Source organism: Dasypus novemcinctus, chromosome 1 (genome assembly GCF_030445035.2).
Source record: "Dasypus novemcinctus isolate mDasNov1 chromosome 1, mDasNov1.1.hap2, whole genome shotgun sequence".
Lineage (NCBI taxonomy): Eukaryota > Metazoa > Chordata > Mammalia > Cingulata > Dasypodidae > Dasypus > Dasypus novemcinctus.
Genome location: NC_080673.1, coordinates 155,765,844 through 155,789,365, shown reverse-complemented (window position 1 = coordinate 155,789,365; position 23,522 = coordinate 155,765,844). Strand labels below are relative to the sequence as shown.

Here is a 23,522-nt window from a genome sequence, read left to right as displayed (position 1 = left end):
ACAGCACATAGACACAGAGAACAGACAACTGGGGCGGGGAAGGGGAGAGAAATAAATAAATCTCTAAAAAAACAAACAAACAAAACAACAAATAGCCACCCACCTCTTAACTCCAACAATAATTATGCCAAAACTTAGCAAATTAAGCTTTGGCATAAGGGGGGGAAATGATGTGGGCTATGGGTGGGAGGCTGTTCGTCTCTTAGTAGAAAACCTAAGCTGTAAGTGTCCTGTCCTGTGAGTGCGGGACAGTGAGAGGCTGCAGTCCTGCCGCTGGTGACCATGGCAACGACTCCAGTCCTGGAAGGCAATTTAGCAGTGCAAACTCTATATACATACCAGTCAGTCCAGGGAGACTCTGATGTGGTGATGCCGAGGCTTTGAATGTTCAGAAAGGATGTAAGACTGAATGTGTATTCAAAGTTGCATCCAGACAGAATGTGGGTGATATGTTAATTCAAAACCTGTCTGGTACTCAGGCAAACACTTAATTAACAAAGAAAGTTGTTTTCTTTCATAAAAGCACCATTTGATTTCCCACCCTGTATAAAAGGAACTTGAAAGTCTTGTTCAGGGCTGGGGTTTGAAACAGAAAATTCCTGAGTCCAGCCGGCCTTCAATAAATCATTTTTACTTCTCAAAATCAAAAAAAGGAAAAGAAAGTTAACCTGTTTCAGTTTCCATTCAGGAAAAACCAAAGCCTTCCCCGCCCAGCCCCTTTTTAAGAGAAAGGGTCAAGTATAATCTCATCACACCATGTTGAGAGTTGGTTCCATTTGAAAAGTTCTAGAAAAGAAATATCTATATAGAGGAGCCAAATGTAATCCCAATTTGAGTGTTGCAGGGGCTAATAGTTCTAATAAAAATGCCTGGAGAAGACAGATTTTTTTCTTAATGTTTTCCTTGCCCGAATTCAGCTTTTCTGCATTAGATAGTCAAAGGTAATAAAGTACAATAAACCAACACTGATTACTGGAAAGAAAAATTGTAATATGATTTCTTGGGATGGTCTCTCCCTCTCTAATCAACCTGATTCTGGGAGTATATGTCAATTCTAATCTTTGATATACTTGGGGTCTCTACTTTGCTTAAGCCTGCAGTTTTCCTGGGAAATGTATGAATTTAACCACAAGATGGCAATGTTGCTTAAGAAATGAGAGGACACCAACAATCAAAGAAGATTCAAATTGGGAAATAAATAGCAATTCTTCAGATAAAATCTATAATGTAATTGCTAGTTTTACTGCTCCTCATACATTTGGATTGAATAAATTGCTGGAGGATGGCCAGGCATAAACAATACAAAGTGTGATAGAAAATGTGAAGTGTTAAATAAGTACATAATCATACCTAACAGGATTTATGCATCTGACCACGTTAAGGCTCAAGAAGCAATTTCTGTGCTAGAGGCTTTTTCATTTTTTTAGTTAATTTTTAAATCCTCTTATGCACCCTAACACCATCATCTTTTCAACTTAGACTTCTTATTGAGACACAAAGAATTTGTTAAATGTTGTTTTGGACAAAGCTCTTTGCTCCTAAATATTGAAAAGGAGAAACCAATGGTTTCTTTCATGATCCTCTAAGATTTCTAGGATTTTTTTTTAGATGATTAGCATTTCATATGGCCAAACTCCTCAAGTTCTGGGCATGGAGCTCAGTTTCAGGAAACTTTAGTTTTCACCTGGAAAATGGAACGATAACTCTAGGAAATTACAGAGCCTCATCAGAGTGCTGTTCCTAGAGTGTTTGAAAAAGCCATAATTCTTTATGAAAGGAAGAAAGATTCACAGCATTAGTAATAACTGTTCTCTTTCTTTTTAAAATAATCTCTGTAGAAGTAAAAATGTTTCATGTCAAAAATATAGATTTCTGTTTGGGCTCCTGTAAGCCTGCTTTGGCATGTATATTTTATTTTGTAATGAGATAATATTTCAGAAAAGACTGATATTAAATTTATATCTTTGCCACCAAAGAATTGATCTGTTCAGTAAGACTTTAGTCAATGACTACTCACCTAAGTTAAAAATACTAATCACTGAGGAAAATTTTACCAGGGACTCTCTATTTCATCTTCCCTTTCCTAGGCTTCATTTCCAGCTCTGAAGACCCTTAAACATTCAGGCCAGACTTTTGGGGGTGAGGGGATTGATCCCTGGCTTTTATAGAGTCCTCAGAGCTGTAAGGGTTTTAGGATATTGTCACTGATGACTGAAGGAAAGAAAATTCTTTCTTGGTGTTGGTTTATTATCAATAAGAAGGAAGCTGTTAATTGACATTCTAAGCCATCGACAAGTCTAGGGCTATAATATCTAGTGCTGACAGCATCTATTTTATTTGTATTTAATTTTTAAAAAGACATGTGCAGTGTTAGGAATGCAGAAATCATCTTCAAAATTCTTGGAAAGCCCTAAATGAGAAGGGATTACCTATTTTTGTGTTACCTTGCTGTTTACCTTCTGGAATATAAACCATATTGTTCAAATAAGACTTCTAACTTTCTTCTGGGATTCCTTTGGGAGACCAGGATTGGGACTAGGGTAAGATGAGTGAGGTTAAGTGCATTGGGTGCACATTTTAAGGGGGCACCGAAAAAGAAGTCAAGTGTCTTAATGTAATATTTTAAAAAATCAAAATTGTTTGCAAAATTGCTCAGTTTGGCTGGTGTCACTGGACTTTGATGGGAGAGTCCTGTTGTGATCTGAATCCTTTCAGTTAAATGAGGCTGGAAACAAAACAACCCAAGGTAACAGGCTTCTTGTACCAAATGAGAATTATATTTATCAGCAACTTTTCTCTGTGGCCATAAAAATGAAAGATGCTAGATCTAAGAAATAATGAGGTTTTGTCCAGTGTCAGCTTCTGTTTACGTGAACTTGTATTACACGGATCTGATCCATGTGCTTCTCTAATATGGCTAGGAGTGTTTCAGGCCATAATACAGACTCTTGGACTGAATTACCAGTCTGATGTATGGACATTAATACTGGTTGCCTTAAAAAGCATTGACGGTATGGTGAATTAAAATGTATAGGAATTCAATAGTATAGGAAAAGTTTTAGTTAAGCAAATTATGCATCTGACATTCATTCCAAAGGAGAACATCTTGCATCAGTAAGAGACTTTTTGTTGAGAGAGTCTTGAGATAATGGAGTTTTGTTAATTACTGGATACAATTCAACTGTCCATTCTTTGATGGGGCTTTCTGAAATGTGTGTCATATTTGGTTTTAGTCTCTATAAACTGGAGAGTTGCCTTAGAAAGCCTTAAGCTTCTAGTAATTGCTGGATGGTACAGGGTACTCTAGCATGTAAATGAGCTCTGCTTTGAAGAGCAGTATTTTACAAAGAAATCTTGGAAAGATATTCCATTTAGAGAAAATCCTTATGTCCCACTAAGCCTTGGAACACATCCTTTTCAAGAGCAGTAAATACATTGAAATGAAGTGTTAATTATTTGTAAATATTATGATGTGTGGTAATAAAATTACTGAAACCAAGGGAAGGCTTCTTTTCTTCTTCCCATGAACCTACAGATCTATGGGTGCTTGTAATCCAGAGAATCAGATCCAGTGTCCTGTTTTGATTTTTAAAGTTGGGTAAAAAGGACTAGAACCAGTCCTGGGTTAACCGTTAGACTTAACATGAACTAGGTTCTCAGCAAAGCATGGTCACCCTCCAAATAAAACAATTTAGTGTCTGATAAATTTTATTTTATTAATATTTTGTTATTAAAGAAGTGGGTTTACAGAGAAATCGTGCATCAATACAGGATTCTCATACACTACCTTATTAGCACCTTGCATTGGTGTGGAGCATTTGTTTTTTGTTTTTTTTTAAGATTTATTTTTATTTATTTCTCTCCCATCCCCCCCCATTGTCTGTTCTCTGTGTCTATTTGCTGTGTGTTCTTCTTTGTTCGCTTCTGTTGTCAGCGGCACAGGAATCTGTGTTTCCTTTTGTTGCGTCATCTTGTTGTGTCGGCTCTCCGTGTGTGCGGCGCCATTCCTGGGCAGGCTGCACTTTCTTTCGTGCTGGGCGGCTCTCCTTGCGGGGTGCACTGCTTGCACGTGGGGCTCCCTTATGCAGGGACACCCCTGCGTGGCACGGCACTCCTTATGTGCATCAGCACTGCCCATGGACCAGCAGCACACAGGTCAAGGAGGCCCGGGGTTTGAACTGCGGATCTCCCATGTGGTAGGCGGACGCCCTAACCACTGGGCCAAGTCTGCTTCCCTGGAGCATTTGTTACAATTGATGAAAGCACATTTATGTAATTTCATTATTAGCTATAGTCCATGATTAACTTAGGGTTCACTCTTTGTGTTGTGCTGACATTTAAAAAATGTTCTATAACTAGCTTTAGGAAAAATCAGAATTTTTTTGGACATCTTAAACCTTTCAGTTTAGACATTTTTAAAAATTTCAATTATAAATGGGTGTGGGGATGACACATCATCAAATTTCACCGTCTCTAAAAGTAAAATGACACATACAGAAATACGACATGAACCCAGACTGTCAGCTGCAGCCTTTAGAGAAAGAGCCAGCTTGCATTGTCCCGTGGCTTTCTGTGCCCGCCTGCGTTCAGGATTTCCCATCAGTCAGGGTAAGAGGTCCTTGGTATCTGGAGAATTCTCTTTGTTCCTGCTCCTTATTGCCCACGTGAGCGAGTGTCCTTGATGACATCACAGACGCCTCTGCACAGAGTCCCTCCAAGTATCCCCGGCAGCAGGTTCTGACTTCATTGCCAGCCCCGACTCCACTGCATTTGCCTGTTTGTGGAATCCCAGCACAGAGGCAGCTTTGCCCACCAGGTCTCAGCTGGAGGGAGCCACATCAAAGAATGTGGAACGGGAACAGGGAGCACTGCGGTGCTGTCTCCGTAAACTGAACACTGTTCCAGGTTTTATTGAGGGAAGGGCGCTGGGTTACCTACTTCATCACATTTCCTCAGGCTGAACTTTGAGAGCAGCAGACTGATGCTGCTCCATGCAAAACTCGGAGCTGGAGTTTGAGATAATAGATTGGGAGGGACAACTGAGACTAGGACATGTTTTCACTGGGCTTCTGACCAAAAGACCTCCCAGAATCAGCAGAATCAGCGAGGGCTTCTGTCCATAATGCACAAACAACATACACACACTGTACCAAATGCACTGATGAGCTGATAAAGGCTGGGGACATGTCTGTAGGCAATTTTACTTGGAAAATGTATATCATTTAGCTAGAAGGCCTGCCTCAGAGAGGGAGACTCCAGAGAGATTCTGTCCAGGCCGTGAATCTTTGAGGGGAAAAAAAAAATCACTCATACTTCATGAAGTAAAGTATTTGTCTCTTCTCAGAGTAGCGTTAGATTTGAGCTGATGCCAGTTCTAAAATAACCTTCAGGCCAGAAACTTTAGAAATGCAGCACTCTCTGTGACAGGAAAAGTCTTTCTAGGGGCATGCCCCCTTGACGTTAGGTGATGCAATGGAGGGTGTTCTAGCACTCTTTGGGGTGACTTGGTGGTTTGCTTCCTCACAGAGGGAGAGCAATGGGGCTGGGCTTCACACGTCTACTTGGACAAGTCGGGCTAGGGGCCACTTTGTACTCAGGGAGCCCTAGACAGAGCGTGGAAGGTTTCTGATTGGTTCCAAGCTTGCATCATGTATCAGATGGGTGGGCGATTTCACCCCCAGTTCCTGAACCTCCATCCCAGAGACACTTGGGTGGGCGAGAACTTCCACCCTCACCCCACAGGGAGTGTCCTTGAAGGTAGAGGACTAGCTTCCCCATGGGATTATTTCCTCATTTATGTTGGGGCTTGAGGAGCACCACCAGCAAGGGCTCTGCAGGGTCTGATGTCCCTGGAGGGATTTGATGCTCTATAGGGAGACTGGTGTCAGGAACAAGAGGGCACAGAAATTACGTGCAGAGGTTGACTCCCCTTAAGGCACCATATTGAAGACATGGTGTCAGCCTGGGTTCCTTATCTTCTCTCCACTTCCTTCTCCCTTCCTCTTCTCTGGGATCCTTTACTGCATCAAGACTTCCTTACCAACAGGTGGGAGTTCCTTTTGGGCACTGGGAGGAAGGAGTGATTTGGTTGGGTAAAAGAGGAAGAATCTTTGTGAGATTCAGTATGGAGGGTGTATTTGAAAGGGTGTGTGTGTGTCTGGGAGGGAGGTGGGGAGGAGAGCAGGGAGAGAGAAAATTGGTAAGAGTGAAAATAGGTGGCTAAGAGGATTGGCAGCTATCTGGGTAGGCCTGGGGGTCTCAATATTTGCTTTCACCTCTGCAGGGGCAGCCAAATTCTGTCCACTCCCTCCTGCCCCTGCCCCAACCCCCCAGAACTGCTGAGTCCTGCAAAGCTTTGTAAATGAGAACCAGTCCTGACCCTCTGGGCAGCATTATCAGGCTGTGTGGTCTCTGGCAGAAGAGCCCAGGTCTTGGGTTCAGGACATCAGGTGGGAATCCCTGCTCTGCCTATACCTTCCTTTGTGATCACGGGCAAGTCGCTTAACCTCCCAGGTACTTGCTTTCTTGAGCAATAAAATGGGATCTTTATGAGAAGTGAATATGAAAAAATACAGAACAGGTGGTACACGGAAGTGTTGAGAACCCAAATTCATAGACCATCAAAGAAGCAGCTGTAAAATTGCCAGTTGTTTCTTGCCAAAGGTGATGCTGAGCAATTTACCAAAAAAGTCCTCACCTGTGTGTTTGCCACTGAGGGGTTATCTCTGAGGGGAAGAGGGGGGTACTGAATAAGAAGAATAAGGCACAGTGGTAGTGAGGTGGGATGCTGAGAGTGGTGAAATCTCTTTGCATTTTGGAATATGACTTGGTACCCTCCCTTTGCTGGTGCTGATGTTGGTTTTCTTTTACAAATTTTCTGGATCCTCCTGCTCTGTCTGTTTCTCCATCTTACAGAGCATGGTGGAGCCCGTGTGCGTTCCATCTCCTCCCTTCCCTCTGGCCCTCTCACTTCTCTGTGTATTACCTCCAGTTTGATCCCTCTTGTATCTGCCCTGACTCATTTCCCTGATTTCGCTGACTCTGGAGTCCTGTGTGTTCTGGCCTTCGGTTCCCAGGCCTGGGTTGTTGAGGGGGCTTCTAGGAATCCCCAGACCTTCCTTTGGAGAAAGTTGCAAGTGAAGGCAGGATGCTAAGCTAGCCAAGGAAAACCAAGTCTAGAAGGTATGGGCTACCAGGTCAGACCTGGTTCTCCTATGAGCTGCTGTGAAAACACATTGCTGCTGTTTCTTTAAAGGAATTGATATCTTTGAAAAGTAATGGTTAAAAATTATTCACAAGGGAAAGGACTCAATAGTTCATTATTTTAACAGTAAAGGAAGTAGGTATCTCAAAAAACAGGAGCCCCCTGCTGTAATATTGTCTTTCTACTTTGAAATATTTTGCACTGTTATAGTGAAAAAGCAAAAGTTTATGAAGTGGGGGAATTTTACCTCTAAAGCTTTTTCCTTACAGCATAAATAACTAACACACACACACACACACAAAACACACAAAATAGAGAGCAACTCAAGAGGAATTAGGAGAAAGCCCATGCATCAATTCCTTCGTAGTGAGATCTCTCTGCAATGACGGTCTCCATACTATGGCTGGAGAAGTAACCTGTGGAATTTCTAGGCTGGTGTGGCCTGGAGCGTGGATGACAGGAATAGAGGCTCCATTTCCTCTTTGCGTTGCTAGTTCTTATGGCAGATGGAAGTGTTTCCTAGAAGTATTTTGTCTAGTCCTAATGGAATTCAAAAGCTGAAGGTATATCCCTACCCCTCCGCAGATGCAAAAGCTTAAGGTCACAGCTCCCCCCCTTCCTTCCCATTAAAATATATAACGCTAATTGTGTTAGGGGGACTTTGGAGAAAATTTACCTCCATGGTGTGTTATTTTAATACTTAGTTCACTAAATCCCTTGCCTGGCTGGACTCACTTTTCATAATTAAAAACTCAAATAGCTCAAATACATAAACACAGCCAGTGTGCAAGCTCGTGTTTCATTTGGAGTCCAACTTGAATGGACAGCAGACAGTTTATGGGTTCTTAATTTTTTCAATGTAAACCTGCAGGTTTTCAGTGTAAAGCTGCAGGGGCTTGTAAACGAGCCTAAGCATCTCTGAACTGCCATATGCTTTTCTCACTGCAACTTTAATCAAGACCAGACTTAGCCTGATGTGAAATAAGATCTGAAGGCCCTGAGATGTCATCCTAAAATGAAACTCAAGCAGCTGGAGCCTACAGACTCTGAGAATCTGATTTTGAAACTTCACATCAATCCTAGACTTCCAGTCCCTCTTAAAGGGAACCCAGCTAAAAATCCTTAGACCCTGGAAAAGTTGTGTCAGACCTTAGGGCTTGCTGTGAACCTGTACCTGGCTGCATAATTAGCTGGGAAGTAAGAAACAAATTTTTGGATGATTGTATGGTTGAGTCTGCAGTCAGTCAACTTGAATGGGATTTAAGTACAGTCACTAATAAATTAGGAAGAACAATGAACATTGTTATATATCAGGTCCTGCAATGTGGGATTTTTAAAGACTTGATCTTAATTAAATCAGATCAACAGAGCAACAGCGAAGTTTATGAGAGTTGGGAAAGCTGCAAATAAAGTAACCTTGATGCAAAATGAAGTGAGAAAATGGGGTCTGGGATTTAACAGAGTTTTGGGGCTACTTGGGGAGAATATAACACTGAGACAGAGGACAGCTGGATTTGTTTCTCTCAGGCCTTAGTGTCAGGGCCTTCTCTGTCCAAAGATTACTCTTTGGTTGGAGTGAGAAACAGTATGACTACCGAGCGCTGCCAATGATGTGGTCTACTGTCCAGGAAACTTGGTTTTTCCCAGTCATTTGTAGCAAATCTGGCACCTTCCGCATCGCATTTGCTCGTTTGCTCAGTGGAAAGATAACTCACTGGAGAAATTGAATACCTTCGCTCTAATCTTGCCACTTACTACTTTAGGACACTGGCACCTCCTTTTACCTTTTGTTCTTGGTACAATGGAGGTATTAATATCTTCCAGACCTACCTCAAGTGAGCCTCAAATGAGATAACAGTTATGGAAGGAAGAAGAACATTTTGGCCCCTTAGATTATTAAAGAGTTTAGAAGTTCAGGTGAAGGCACAAATTGTTTCTCCCTAATAAGATGTACAAAGGAAGTGTAGCTCCTGTATTTACACATAACTGATAAGCTCTGCCTCAGGAACTTCTCTCTTCCCCTTTGGGTAGTGGGAACAGAGTGGGAACCAATTTAGCCCAATCCAGTTTAAAACTTGGTCTGATTCCATGATTTAAAGTCTTTTGAGCTTAATCCAGTGTCTCAGGGAATACTTTCTTAGTGTCTCAGATTTCTTCCTTCTTTCATGGCATTTCTCCAAGATAGTGTCCACATGTGTGGGGCATGGGCTTGCAAAAACTCATGGTCTTGTAGAAAAGGGACGTTGTGAACCTGGGCTGGTCTTTTGGCAGACACAGCTGGTGTCCACCACGGTATGGCTGTCCGTGTCCTATCCCGGTGTGTTCTGCAAGTTTCTCTGCTGATGTTTGTAGCTTATATAAGTGTGGCTAGTGTTTCTCAGAAAGGGTTGAGGGGCCCTTCCCTGCTATCTGAGCTTTCATTCCCACCCATACTGTTCTGGAAGACCCTGCCATGACTGCATTCATCTTCTGATCCAGGCTATCGACCCTCCAAGAAGGTGGGCCCCATGGCAGACCATCTGGATTCAACCCAGCGTTCATGAGACACAGAAAAACTAGGGGCCCCAGGAGGGCAAGTAAAACCTTCTCTCCCTAACCATTCCACTCTAGACTTTGGGCCACCTCAAAGGGACAAGATTCCTTTGCACAGTGGTCTCAAACTAGACCCAAACAGCTTGTGAGGCAAGAGTTCCTCTCAACCACTGCTCCTTCTCCCCACTCAGGAGCAGAGAGATGGGGCAGTATCTGACTTTCTGTCTCTCCAACCACTGTCTCAACTACTTCAACTTCCTTCTAGCCTGGACGAGGCAAGATTTTCTTTTACTTGCCCTTCTTGTCTATTGGAGCTTCCCTTTTGTAAAATTCCTTCTGTATGTCTTTCCTTTCTCGTCTCTCTAATAGACTCTCTTACCAAATTCTCTAATTTCTCATGGGATAATTACTAAGTAAATATAATACACACTAAGCTTGTTCTGGGAGGATGCTCAAGAAATGTTTAACAGTGATCGTTTCTGGGTTTGGAGTTTTATTTTTATTTTATACACTGTGCTGACTGAGTGTCTCATCATGTGAAATATTTTTACTTTTACTTCAGTATTAATAGGAGTAGAACAAAATTTTCTTGTGATAATTTAGAAGTGCAATATCTGATAGTAGAAAATTTAGCTTTAATAGAAATAATATTTTAAAAATTCTCACAGTGCCATAAACTGTATGTTGGTAAAATTTGATATGGCCCCAAATACACAGAAATGAATTAAATCTTCATTGTACATTTTAAATGAAAAAATTAATACTAATTTCAGTAAGAGGGAAAATGGGGAAAATGTAAGTTTTTAATTGTACCAGATTGAAAATTAATCAAGAAATTACAGTGGTATGAGGAGATAGAAGGTTTCCCTCCTTATCTATTTCTGCTTTTTCTCAGCAGAACCCTGGGCCAGGTGCCCTCCTGAGAATCTACCCTTCTTAGCTCTTCTTCCTAGTAAGTGTAGCCACGTGCCTGTGCTCTGGCCAATCAAGTGGAAGCACAACTGTTGGCTAGGATTTCTGAGGAGGCTCATTAAGAGTAGGAAACCAGCACTTCCTGTTTCTTTCCTTCTTCCTCCTGTGGTGGATGGATTTCCAGGAGCCTCTGGGAAGGAGGGAATCCTCAGGATGAGGATGGAGGAGCAGGACAATGGAAGAGGCAGGGGGCTTGCTGACTTCATGGAATCACAGTGTTATCCCTGGAGGGTCTACCTCCAGACTTCCTTTACATGATAAGGAAACTCAAGTGTGAACAATATACAGTGAATTCCCGTTATTTGCAGCAATTGAAAGTCACTGCAAAAAGAAAGTTAGAGACATTGAACCTTTGCTCCTAGGAAGGATATACAGGCTTAGGGTTCCTGCAAGCCTCTGGTCACATATTTGTCAGCCGATCAATATGTAGCCTTGTTTTAAGTGTGTTTTTGCTTAAAGACAGATTATGTAATAGGCATTTTTGATTCACTAACTGAGATCCTGGCCAACAGCACTGTAACTCATGCCTGAAGGCAGTTTATCGAACACATGTATTTTCCTATAAACCTTGTTCTTAGGAACACTAGACAGTACTCAGCACTATGCTTGGGGGCTGTATTAGTTTCCTGGCTGCTAAAATAAATACCATGCAATGGGTTGGCTTAAGCAACAGAAATATATATTGGCTTGTGACTTTGAGGCTAGAAGTCTACACTGAGGTGACAGTTAGGTGATGCTTTCTCCCCGAAGAATGTGGCATTCTGGGGCTGGCTGCCTGCAATCTTTGGTCCTTTGTCTCATGGCAATGCCCATGACAGCATCTTCTCCTTTCTCCTCTGGGTTCCACTGACTTCTATTTTCTTGCCGTTCTCCATGGCTTCTCCTTCCATGCTCAATTGCCTTTACTTTACAAGTACTTTAGTCATATTGGATGAAGGCCCACCCTCATTCAGTTAGGGTACACCTTAGCTGATAATATCTTCAGGGGTCCTATTTATAATATGTCACACCTAGGAATGGATTGAGATTAAGAAAATGCTTTTACCTTTTTAAACAGTGAAATCACTAGCAAAAAGCACAAAAAATGCAAAAAAAAAAAAAAGGCACTAAATATGCCACGAAAAGGACACTTGTTTGCAATATGAAAGCTGAAAGAAGGCAAAGTATAGCCTTGTTTGACTTCAGCTGGGAATACATGTATTAGGTGACTCAAATTTTTTGTTGTTCTTCACACTTTTGCCAATGACTTCAAAGGTGCCATGAGCACTGATTTTGGGGTTACAAATATAAATTTTAGTGAATAGGCGAATTCATAAATATGGAATCTGTGAATACCGAGGAATGACTTGGCTTTTTTTTTAGGATTCAGTTTACTTAGAGTTGAATATAATTCCTAACTGATATACTGGCTTACTTATGTTTGTTCTGAAAAGTTAGTTTATGAAAGTTCATCTATATTGATGTCATTCTGATTAAAATGTGTAGTCAAATAGTCCTTAAGGTCAAGAGCTTGGGATCAAAATTTCCACCAGGTCAAGATGATGGAGCAAAGTAGCAAAATGTCCTATACTCGGAAGACATGCTTTTAAAAGTTAAAAAGCTCTCTGCATAGTAATTCTCCCATATAACCACTATGAAAATTTTGAATTGCAAACTTCTCTTACTGCAGAGGCTGCTGAGAAAATACACACATCATGGCCCACAGATTCGTTCGTATTGACCCTCTAATATGGTCAAACACCTATAGTGTTTGCCTAGGGCAATGTGAGTAGAACCAGCTAGTAGATTTTGCTATGAGAAAATATAATGGCTGTGTACAGATTTATCTGAGACCTTAAGATCTAGATAAGAGTAACTCTACCCCCCACCCCCAAATAAGGAGCTGCAAAATGTTCACTGTTAACCCAATTTATGAAATGCACAGTCACCCCTGACCCTGATTTTCTGTGTCCTTTGGAGTCTTGTTTTCAACTCTGTATCTTGAAGCTGGTTCATTTATTTCTATCCTGAAGTTACCTCAAACTTTGAGCCTTCTTTTTTTAAAAAAAAAAAAAAAGATTTATTTATTTCTCTCCCCTTCCCATCCCCCCCCCCGGCCCCCATTGTCTGTTCTCTATGTCTATTTTGCTGCATGTTCTTCTTTGTCTGCTTCTGTTGTTGTCAGCGGCACGGGAATCTGTATTTCTTTTTGTTGCATCATCTTGTTGTGTCAGCTCTCCATGTGCGCGGTGCCATTCTTGGGCAGGCCACACTTTCTTTCGCGCTGGGTGGCTCTCTTTACAGGGCGCACTCCTTGCTTGTGGGGCTCCCATACGCGGGGACACCCCTGCGTGGCACGGCACTCCTTGCGTGCATCAGCACTGCGCATGGGCCAGCTGCACACGGGTCAAGGAGACCTGGGGTTTGAACCGCGGACCTCCCATGTGATAGACAGATGCCCTAACCACTGGGCCAAGTCCGCTTGCCCTTGATCATCCTCCCCCAAACAATTGTAAATACAGGGCTGTTGGCAGTAGAATTTTTATTTATGGACTATGGGCTATTATGGGGGAGCTTCATGTTATTCCACTCCCTACGCAGTAATCAGTGTAAACTTACGTGTTAAATAGTCTTATTCTTAAATGTTTTAAGACACCATCAGGATTTCTCACTAGCTCTGTCACAGTATATAATGCTACTTAGCTAGTTTTTTTCTCAAATTTTTTCCTTCCTCTTCACTCAGTTATCTCCTGGATTACTCCTAGGGACTCCAAAGTCCTCTAACTCAGTTCTTTCCAGCCCTTATTCCCAAATCAGCTCCAAATCCATCAACGTATTTGACTGAATGAAAGTGTCATTCCTTTATCTGGAAGATCCTTCTTATAGCTAGTTGAGGTGTTTAGAAGGCATTTCTTCCTTCAGTGTACCTATAAGAAGTCACAGATGAAATACATCTCTAAGGGAAACAGGAATGAAAGTAATTTGTGTCTCCATGTTCAAAACCAACAGCAAATTAGACAGGGGTTCTTAACTTTTTTGTTCCATGGATCTGTTTGCCAGTCAGGTGAAAAGTCACAAACCCCTTACTAAGTCCACACTATACCGTGTATTATTTATTAAATATATCATACCCATACCAACACATCCCCGCAAGAATGTTTTTTAAAAAATTTCATTTCAAGCTCACAGATCCTTGTTAAGAACCCCTGAATTAGAAGCTTCAAATCCCAGGAAGCCAGCAACGGTACGATTGAATACTATGAATGGAGGTAGAAGGGATTAATGCATCAGAACTCTTGAATGTTGATGTTCTGAATACACACTAAGAAAGCTAAGAAAATTACTTCCCAGGAGGTTTTTAGGTAGGAAGGACTTTTGCCTGGAGGGAATGGCTTAGGGGCAGGTAGATGGGTCATAATGGGGTGACCTTCTATAAGACTGGGGTTGGGCTATGCCGGCTTCTTGGCCCCATCATTAGGTCAGAGTCAAGGTGTCCTGGTGGCCCTGCTGATGGTCAGAGTAGAGCTGCCCTTGTGAACTCAAACATATTTGGGAGGAGTTTTCATGCCCCAAAACACAAACCCCGTGACCTGCCCAGTTTAAGGTTCTCTACCTTCTAGACCAGGCTCCCCCGTGTGCACAGCATAGTCCTGAGGCAGCAAGACATTTCAGTCACCCTTTTATTCCAAAACTCAGGTAAGCTGTTCCATATCTCCTGCTGATCTTTATACTTGTGCTATAAGACTCCCAGCAAGGGCCGGGGTCATCTCTGGGAGAGAGTCCGGTGAAAACTTAAATATCTAATGAGGCCAGAGAGATAATGTAGATACATGACCAGTGCCAGGGTTCCAACACAATAAGGAGTAGTGATGCTTCTAGGGAAGTAAAACTTCATGCCCTAATGGGCAAGCTGTGGCTTAGCTTTAGCTAATTATTGCCATGGAAGAATGCAGGCCTAGAATTGCCATACCCTATAAGTTTTCAAGAAAAGTAGAAATTTTAAAATACTAGGAAAAAAAGTGGAACAGGTGTACGTCAGTGGTTGAGCACCTGCTTTATATGCACAAGGTTTCAGGTTCAATCCCTGGTACCTCCCTAAAAAAATACTAGGTAAACCAAACCAAACCAAACACATCTGTAGGCTGAATATAGACTCTGAGTTACCCCATTTGCAACTTTTCCTGTGATAGTTAAGGGTTTGGGCTCTAAAGTCTGTTAACCTTGAATCTTACCAGTTGCAGCACTTAGTTGTGTGTCCTTGGGCCAACTATCCCTTCTGATTTCAGTTCTCTCATCTAAAATAATAGAACCTACAAGGTTAAATGAGAAAAATTAGGAAAAGTAACCACACTGTTAGATACATAGAAAAGGTTAAAATGAATGATGGTCGGGGAGTGTCTGTAGCTCAGAGGTCTCCCACACAGAGGTCTCGGGTTCAATTTCTGGTACCTGGAAAAAAAAGAATAATGATTATTGATAATGAAGATTATTGCTTGAAAACAAAACCACCCCAAAATTTAGAGACTTAAAACAATAACTACATATTATTGTTCACAAGTCTGTGGGAATAGCTGGATGGTTCTGATGATATAGGCCAGACTTGGTTGATCTCAGCTAGTCTTGTTCATGCCTCTGTAGTCAGCTGCAGGTCAACAAGCTGATCTTGCCAAAACTTTCTCCCAGATCTCGGGCATCACCTAGGACAATCAAGCTAACTGGTTATGGTCCATTTTTTCCCTCATTCTCTAGCAAGCTAGCCAGGACTTGTTCACATACCAGATGCAAGATATGAAGAAAGGGGAAATTTGAAAAGCATTCTGAGGTCTAGATTCAGAATGAACACACTGTCCCTTCTTCCACATTCTATTAGATAAAGCAGTTTACAGGGCCAGTCGAGATTCAAGGATTGGGGGAAGCAGACTGCCCCAACTGATGGGAGGAGCTGAAAAACTGCATTACAGAGGGCATGGATTCAGGGAGAGGAATAAATGCAGCCTACAAAAGTCATGATAATGGAGGTTCTCTTTTTACCACTCCTTTAAGGTCTTCCCTCACCTCTGCTTCTTAGGCTCTTTTCTAGCACATTTTGTTTTATCTGTTTGGGATTTTGTATTAGTGAGTCGAACTTGACCAGAGCCTAGGATTTTAATCCAGGGAGATCAAGGGAATTAAAAAAAAAAAAATTTTGTTCAAGTTGATACCCAAGTCTGCACTGGAAAAACATGGCCCTTAAAATATGAGGGGTCTTATAAAAGGGGTCTATAAACCTGTCACATGCCCTGAAAACATGTCAACAACTCTAATTTTGTGCTATCAAGAGCAATGATTGTTGTCATTCAATTACACTGGAAAAAGAAAATTTGACTCCATTTGCCATAATTTACGAGGCCACAAGATACCCAAACATGACTCATAAACTTTGCTGGTGAGAATAAGAGTAAGAGCAGCCCTGGGAATAAATATGGCATGCATATTGTGCTTAACTTGGCTCCAGAAATTCAGTGATGTTTGAATGAGAAACGTTCTTACAGCTCCTGCCCTGAAAACCCTGGGTTTCACCGTCTGTCTTCAGGCTGCTGTTTACGTCTGTGGACTACTAGTATGCAATTTTACTGGAAAAGTATTTTTAAAAACCCCAAACACCCACATTATGTTGAAATATGGTTGAAAAGTTTCCAGTTTGTACTTGAATTTATATTCTTAACCCTAAGAAAGTATTTAGAAACCTTAGCACTGGGCTCAGTGTAGGCCATCAACTGCTAAAGGCTAGTGCTGAGTCTACTTCTGCACCAATGTGTAGCTGAAACACCATGTGCTGTCTGTCCTCTCTTGACCTCAGTCTGTGGAGACTCCTCTGAGTGAACTGAAGCTCCTTCTTTCTCCTGTGGGGCTCTGGGTGTGCTGTAAACTCTAGAATTTCTCTCCTTATCCCACTGCCACAGTTTCCTAGGGCTGCCATGACAAAGTACCAAAACCTACATGGCTGAAAACAACAGAAATGCATTGCCTCACAGTTCTGGAGGCTGGAAATCTGAAACAAGGTGCTGGGTGTTGTAGGACAGGCCCCCTATGATGACTCTAGAGAAGGGTCTAGGGGAGAATCGCTTCCATACCTATCTCTTGGCTTCTGGCGATTACTAGCAATCCTGGCCATTCCTTGGCTCGCGGCAGCCTACCCCTAATCTCTGCCTTCGTGTTCACATAATCTCCTCCCCCATGTCTGTACAAATATGTCCAATTTCCCCCTTCTCCTAAGGACACCAGTTGTCTTGGATTAGAGCCCACCTCCTTCACAGTTTGGCTCATCTTAACTAATCACGTCTTCAAAGATCCTATTTCCAAATAGGGCCACATTCACAGAACCAGGGGTTAGGACTTGAACATAACTTTTGGGAGGGACACAATTCAACCCATAACACCCACTTCTTGAATTCTGCCAGGGAGGTGCTGACTTGCAATGAAATTCTATTTCTCTTATACTCAGGAGGGAACTGCAGGAAGGTTTTCTGCCAGCCAGAGGCCAGAGCAAAGGAAAAAGTGCCAGAACTGCTGCGCCTCTCCTCTTGAGTCTTTCAATTTTAGTTGCAAGGATACTTCCAGAAAAATGTCTTCCAAAGTTTATTTCATGGAATACCAGACCAAGGAAATGATTCTCAAAAAAGGGCTCAACTGTCAGATAACTCTGAGGAACAATGGAAACAGTATTTCTTTCTCAGAAAGCCACAATGCGTATTAGCAAATAAAAGCTCTGAAAAGTTCCCTTATAAATATACTAATGTTAAAAAATCCAGTGTTTCCTATTTGTTTGCTCAGGGACTCATTTTAAGAATTATCATCGTTATTATTACTTTTACCTGATAATCTAAACAATTTGGGAAATGCTGTAGTATGTCAAGGTGGTGCTACTGCGGGAGTTTTAGCCAGTTAAGTTCTTGTCTCCAGGAGGTTTAGGAGTCCCTTTCCTCACAAACGTGCTTTCAGAGGATGTAATAGAGGACCTTCTCGCTTCAGGCAGGTGTCACCAGTGACAATGCCCGTTCTAGGAATGAAGGTAACATGTCTTGATGAAAAACGAAACAAATAAAAACTCTGAGATAGGTTAACAGACACTTGTTCATCTGCTGATAAAGTGGGGGAAAGGAACTCTTTTAGGCACCTGGAACTTCAGCACCATTTACATCACCTTCATTAGAAATAACAAACTCACTTTAGGCCTCATGTTATTTTCCTAGGACTGCAAAGTACCACAAATTGGGTGGCATGAAACAACAAGTTTATTCTTTCATGGCAATGAGGCTAAAGTCTGAAATCAAACAGTCAGCAGTGCCATGTTCTCCCTGAAGCTTCCAGGGGAGGCTCTGTGCTTTTCTCTTCCAGTGCCAGGCAATCTTTGCTATTGTATGGCTTGTAGAAGCATCACATCAATATCTGCCCCCCTTGTCACATGCCCTACACCCTGAGTCTGTGACTCAGCAGCGAAAGTTTCTCTTCTTGTAAGGAAACCAGTCACTGGGGTAGGGCCCCCTAATTCAGTCTAACCTCATCTTGACTTACTTAATTACATCTTCAATGATACTATTTCCAAATAAGTTCACTGGAGTTAGGACCTTAATACATATTTTTTGGGGGACATAATTAAAGCTAGAATGAGCACCTTAATTTATATCTAACACCTAGCATGGTATCTGTCATGTGGTAGGGATTCAGTGACTATTTGCTGAATGGCTGAATTAGATGTTTTCCCAAAAATGTTATACAGGATGATTATGGATGGAACAGATGCAAAAAAATTTTTTAATGGTTTTGGATTTATTTAAGATGTATTACTAAAAAAGCAAGATTTATAGATATTATTGCTTGGGGTATGGCTAAAATTAAAATGTGAGCTGATTTAAAGAAAACTATTAAGTCAATGAAAGAGCAGTTTGTATGTAAATGTGACAAAAATCATAAAATATAAAAATGTCAAAAGTATGTTTCTCTCCTAAATTTTTAAGTTGATGCTCCAGGAAGATGTCCCTTTGAGGTTTCATGTGCCCCTAGTACACCTTAAATTCTTGGGGAGTATGTGTCCACTTGATATTGGGAATGAAGGGATTCAATAATATACCAAATATCCAGTTTCTAGGGGGCCATTGTGTGTATATGTAGGGTGTTTCATAGTGTTGACTAGAAGAGATTCACGTTTTCTCAGTTCAGCATCATTTTTAGCTTGGACTTCTAGTAGGAAGTGAACTTTCTTCACAAAGGCATTGAAATGTACCTTACCATATCTACAGGACACAGAAACTTCTGTTGCTGCAGAAGAAAAGCAGTCAGGGGAAACCAGACACAAAATGCTCACTCTAGAGGAACAATGAACAGCAGCAGCATGAAGCCATATTCAACATTTTCCTGTACATATTGGAAAGAGGTGAAGACTTCCTTCCCAAGGAGCTCAAAGAATAAAACCTATCTGACACTGGAAGAAAGAAGTTGGAGGCCAAATGACAGACATCTCAGTGCAGAGTGGTGGGATGCAACAAAGAGGGTCCAGATTGAACCAAAGCATCCCACTAGCCCATGATTAAGAGTTATCACCGTTTCCTCAGAGAGGAAAAGTTAGAGTGATGTTGGAACCCACTGTATGTATCTTACACTTACTATATCTAAATGGACTAGTAGTAACCCACTAGATCATATGCATCTTGAAGGCAGGCACCATGCTTTTTTTATATACTTCTAAGTACCTAGAATCTAGCACAAGATTTGTCACATACTGGTATTCATTTTACCTACAAGAAAATTTTTCCTAAGATTTCACTTTCTCATAAGTGATAGAGCCAGGATTTAAACCCAGGTCTTCATGCTCTAGAGCTCGAAGGCCACCAGGCTAAACTTCCCACTGTCTTTACTGGCATATTTTGGCAATCCCTTCCAGTACCTTCAGTCATATTCTCCAACTATAGTATTTTTACTCCAACTATAGTATTTTATAGTATAGTATTTTTATAGTATAGTATTTTAAAGTATTTTTACTTTAATTTTCTTTGTTTAAAAATATTTTTAAATAAATCACTTAGCCCACAGACATTTTGGCCATAAGTCATTATCATGTCTCACAAAATGGGAATTCTTTTCTCCCTTCTTTGTTTTCAGTTGTAGATACTGACTGCCAGATTTTATTACCTTCCCTGCCTGAAAAATGTAAGTGTCCAGAAACTGGTTTCCCCATTTCTGACAGAAGGCAAACTAATTAGCAGTCTGCTAGAGCAAGTTTTATGGGGCAAGTTGCATTATTAGTTCAGCTGGGTCCACCTTCAATAAGAAGTAAAAAGTAACAAAGTCTCCTGGGCTGACAAATACATTAATTAAGAAATCAACCCTAAAACTTACCGCATGCATTGAAGGTGATGTGGTCTCTCCCAGAAGAATTAAAAGTTGATCTTTTGGTTCATGGATATACTGCAGGGGAGATACTTCATGGATCAAAGAAATATGGGAATTATAAATTCTGCTTAATAAAACATCCAGGATATACCAGTTACTCAGATGAATTCTGACACTTAAGGAAAAGAGGGGAACTAGGGGCACAAAACAATGTGGGCTTTACAAGTTTCTGGGAGTGGGGGCTTTGTTATGGGGGTCAGGTGATTCTGAAGTTGCTGTTTATTTTTAACCACTCATTATTTTTAGCATAGGAGGCTCTGGACTCAGGCAGTCTAGGTTCTAATTCAGACCCCACAATTAACTAGGTGACCTTGGGCAAGTTCTATTAACCTCTTTGTTCTTCCACTGCCCCATCTGCAAAATGGGGCTAATGATAAAACACTATCTCCTAGTGGTTTTTCAAGGCTTGAATGAGTTAATACCCATAAAGTTTGTAGACTATAACATAATGCTCAAAACTGTTCTCTATTGTTATTGTATTTCACAGGTCTCATGACATTCTTTCACTTGAACTTTGGTGATCAGTTATCTGAACTGAGCAGGACTGGCTTCATAATTTGCAGAGCTCAGTGAAAAATGAAAATGTTGGGCTCCTGAGTAATTAAAAAATTACTAAGAATTTCAAGAGAGTGATAGCAGAGCATTAAACCAAACTTTAGGCCCTTAGGAGTGTGGGGCCTTGTTGATTGCATTTAGATTTCACACCCATGAAAACTGTAGTTACATGAACTAAAATGATTTAGAAGGAATGCACATACAAATAAATAGATACAGTTTCTTAAATCTGGAAAAGCCAATGAAATTAGTTTGCATAATAAAACAGGGACCCACCTATGAAATAACAAAAATAAACCCAGAATAGCCCCATTACAAAGCCCAGGTTAGGGAAGCGGATTTCGCCCAATGAATAGGGCATCCGCCTACCACATGGGAGGTCCAAGGTTCAAACCCAGGGCCTCCTGACCCACGTGGTGAGCTGGCCCATGCGCAGTGCTGATGCGCACAAGGAGTGCCCTGCCACACAGGGGTGTTCCCCGCGTAGGGGAGCCCCACACACAAAGAGTGTGCCCTAAGGAGAGCCGCCCAGCGCAAAAAAAGTGCAGCCTGCACAGGAATGGCACTGCAAGCACAGAGAGCTGACACAGCAAGATGACACAATGAAAACAGACACTTATTCCGGGTGCTGCTGACAGAATACAGGTGGACACAGAAGAACACGCAGTGAATGGACACAGAGAGCAGACAAATGGGGCGGGGGGGTGGGGAGGGAATAAATAAAAAATAAATCTTTAAAAAAAAAAACCTAAAAAGCAAAGCTCAGGTTATTGGGCGTCTCAGCTGAAATGTAGCAATCTATTAGATTCACAGAGAAAGTTTAAAAAACCCAAGTGTCAGTAATGAGATGATTCTTCCAGGGTCCACTATTTTACTTTCCATTGTGCATGAAGTAAGACAAAGAAATTTTCTTTTCCCAAAATGCTCTTTAAGGCAACAGTAACTAACAAATTTAGTTTTTGCTTTTGCTTCCTGATTGCCAGGAGGCTTAAATATCTCTACATTGTAAATGTCTTTCTAATAAAGTGGAATTTGGGCCCAGAGGAATAAATAACCAAACAAATAGTAAAGAACATCCCTAATGAAGAGGAAAACTAAAGTTCTATTTGTTTCTTGCCAACAAAGTAGACTCAGATTTGGGGTATGATAAAGGCCACAATTACTTGAAACTTATTAGGCTGATGAGGGAAATCAAGAAGAACTGGATGCCAGATAAAAGTATGGATTATTTTCACAGGTCTATTTTGTAAATGATATAAAAATATACATATTTAAATTATATTTAGAAAGTTCTTCACCCATGGTTATCTAAAATTCTTTGAAGGCAACATCTGCTCCCAATGAAGCAGCCATCCGTGGACAAACATTTTTCGGTTGGATTGTGTAGATTTCGTTGTAAATGATATTTAATAATTCCTTTATTTTTGTGTGTGATGCTTTCAATACCCTTTCTTTTTTCATTTAATAGGATCAAGCACAGTTAACCATTCATGTTCACATGGTTTCTGGCACTAAACAATTGTTGTTTTAAAAAATATTTTATTTCTTTATTTTCCTGCCAGTGGTTTTTTACATTCACATTCATTGACTGCTAGATGGAGAGATCTACAGTCTTCATAATATTAGAGACTGATTATGAATTTTCCTTTCTTACAGGTTACCAGTTTATTTGGAATTCTGACTTTGTTCCCCGCCCCTCCCCCCGGTATATGGGACAACTTTAGATTGAGAATGTATAAAATAATACATTTCCATCATGAACATACAGCTTTTGTCAAATGATTACAACTTCTTTGAAATAAGAAGTAAAGAAGAAAAAGTAGATCTCTTTGAGATGACTTTAGATTGTCTTTAAAGTTTCATGGGAAGGAAAACAAAAGAGACTCAAACTTCGAATCAGCTTCCAACCTTAAGTAAGAACTGGCAAGAAGCTTCTTTACTTGGAGATCAACTATTGAATGTTTATAGTGTTTCCAAGAATCCTCAATGAAACTCCACAGAATGGAAAGGCACTAAAGCCAACACAATCGACGCACAAATGGAGACAAGCCTATTCAATGTCTTTTTGAGAGGAATATTAACACATAATTAAGGGGTGATTCCAGGGCATCTTCAAGTCTGTTATAACTCTCAAGTTCTCAACAAATGAAATGAATAAGATTTTGGCTGCCTTTCTCGCAGTGGTGGAGCTCTATGAGTTTTAATCTAGGTTTAGGTATAAATCTTAAACTCTCAGGTTAGGATTTAAGCTTTCTTTTTCCATTCTCCCTTTTCTCTTTTTCATGGTTGTTGATTTTTAATTAAACAAATATCATTTATTGTTGAAAAAGTAGGAAATAAGATAATTATAAAGACAAAAAAATCATTTTCAATCTTACTACTAATCGATAATCATATATGGGTGACTCTGCTGATGGTCTTTTCCTTCCCCCAATAAAAATAAAGTATGTGCATGTGTTTATGCATATATTTATGTGTGATGTGTAGAGTGTGTGTGTGTGTGTGTGAAATGCATAATTCTAGAATAGTCTACAATGCCGTAAGACAGAGACTCCTAATGTATTTGGGATCCTGGCACAAATTGGAGAGAGGTTTAGTACCTTAGCTTAAACATGAGTTGGAGGTGCTGCTGCGGCAGCATGATGTACTCCTATAAATTGTTTTTTCTTTTCTATCTAAGTCTCCCCAACTTTTGACCTTCAAGACATCCCTAGAGATGAGATGCCTGGACTTATGATTTGAGAGTGATCCTCTGCATGAAAGTCCCAAAGGTGACTTAGGCTTAAGGCCTGGGCTGGAAACAGCCAGAACAATATTTCCCAGCCCTGCAGCTGTGCAGGTTACAATCCCC

General features: G+C 40.9%; 1 long non-coding RNA gene across 1 annotated transcript; it reads left to right on the top strand.

Annotated features, from left to right (window-relative positions):
* Nucleotides 1–10,637: 10,637 nt before the first annotated feature.
* On the top strand, nucleotides 10,638–22,432 carry LOC131278579 (uncharacterized). The gene is made up of 4 exons (XR_009185964.1): nucleotides 10,638–10,688; nucleotides 18,967–19,311; nucleotides 19,826–19,873; nucleotides 22,328–22,432. It is a non-coding gene; the product is annotated as an uncharacterized lncRNA (long non-coding RNA).
* Nucleotides 22,433–23,522: the final 1,090 nt, after the last annotated feature.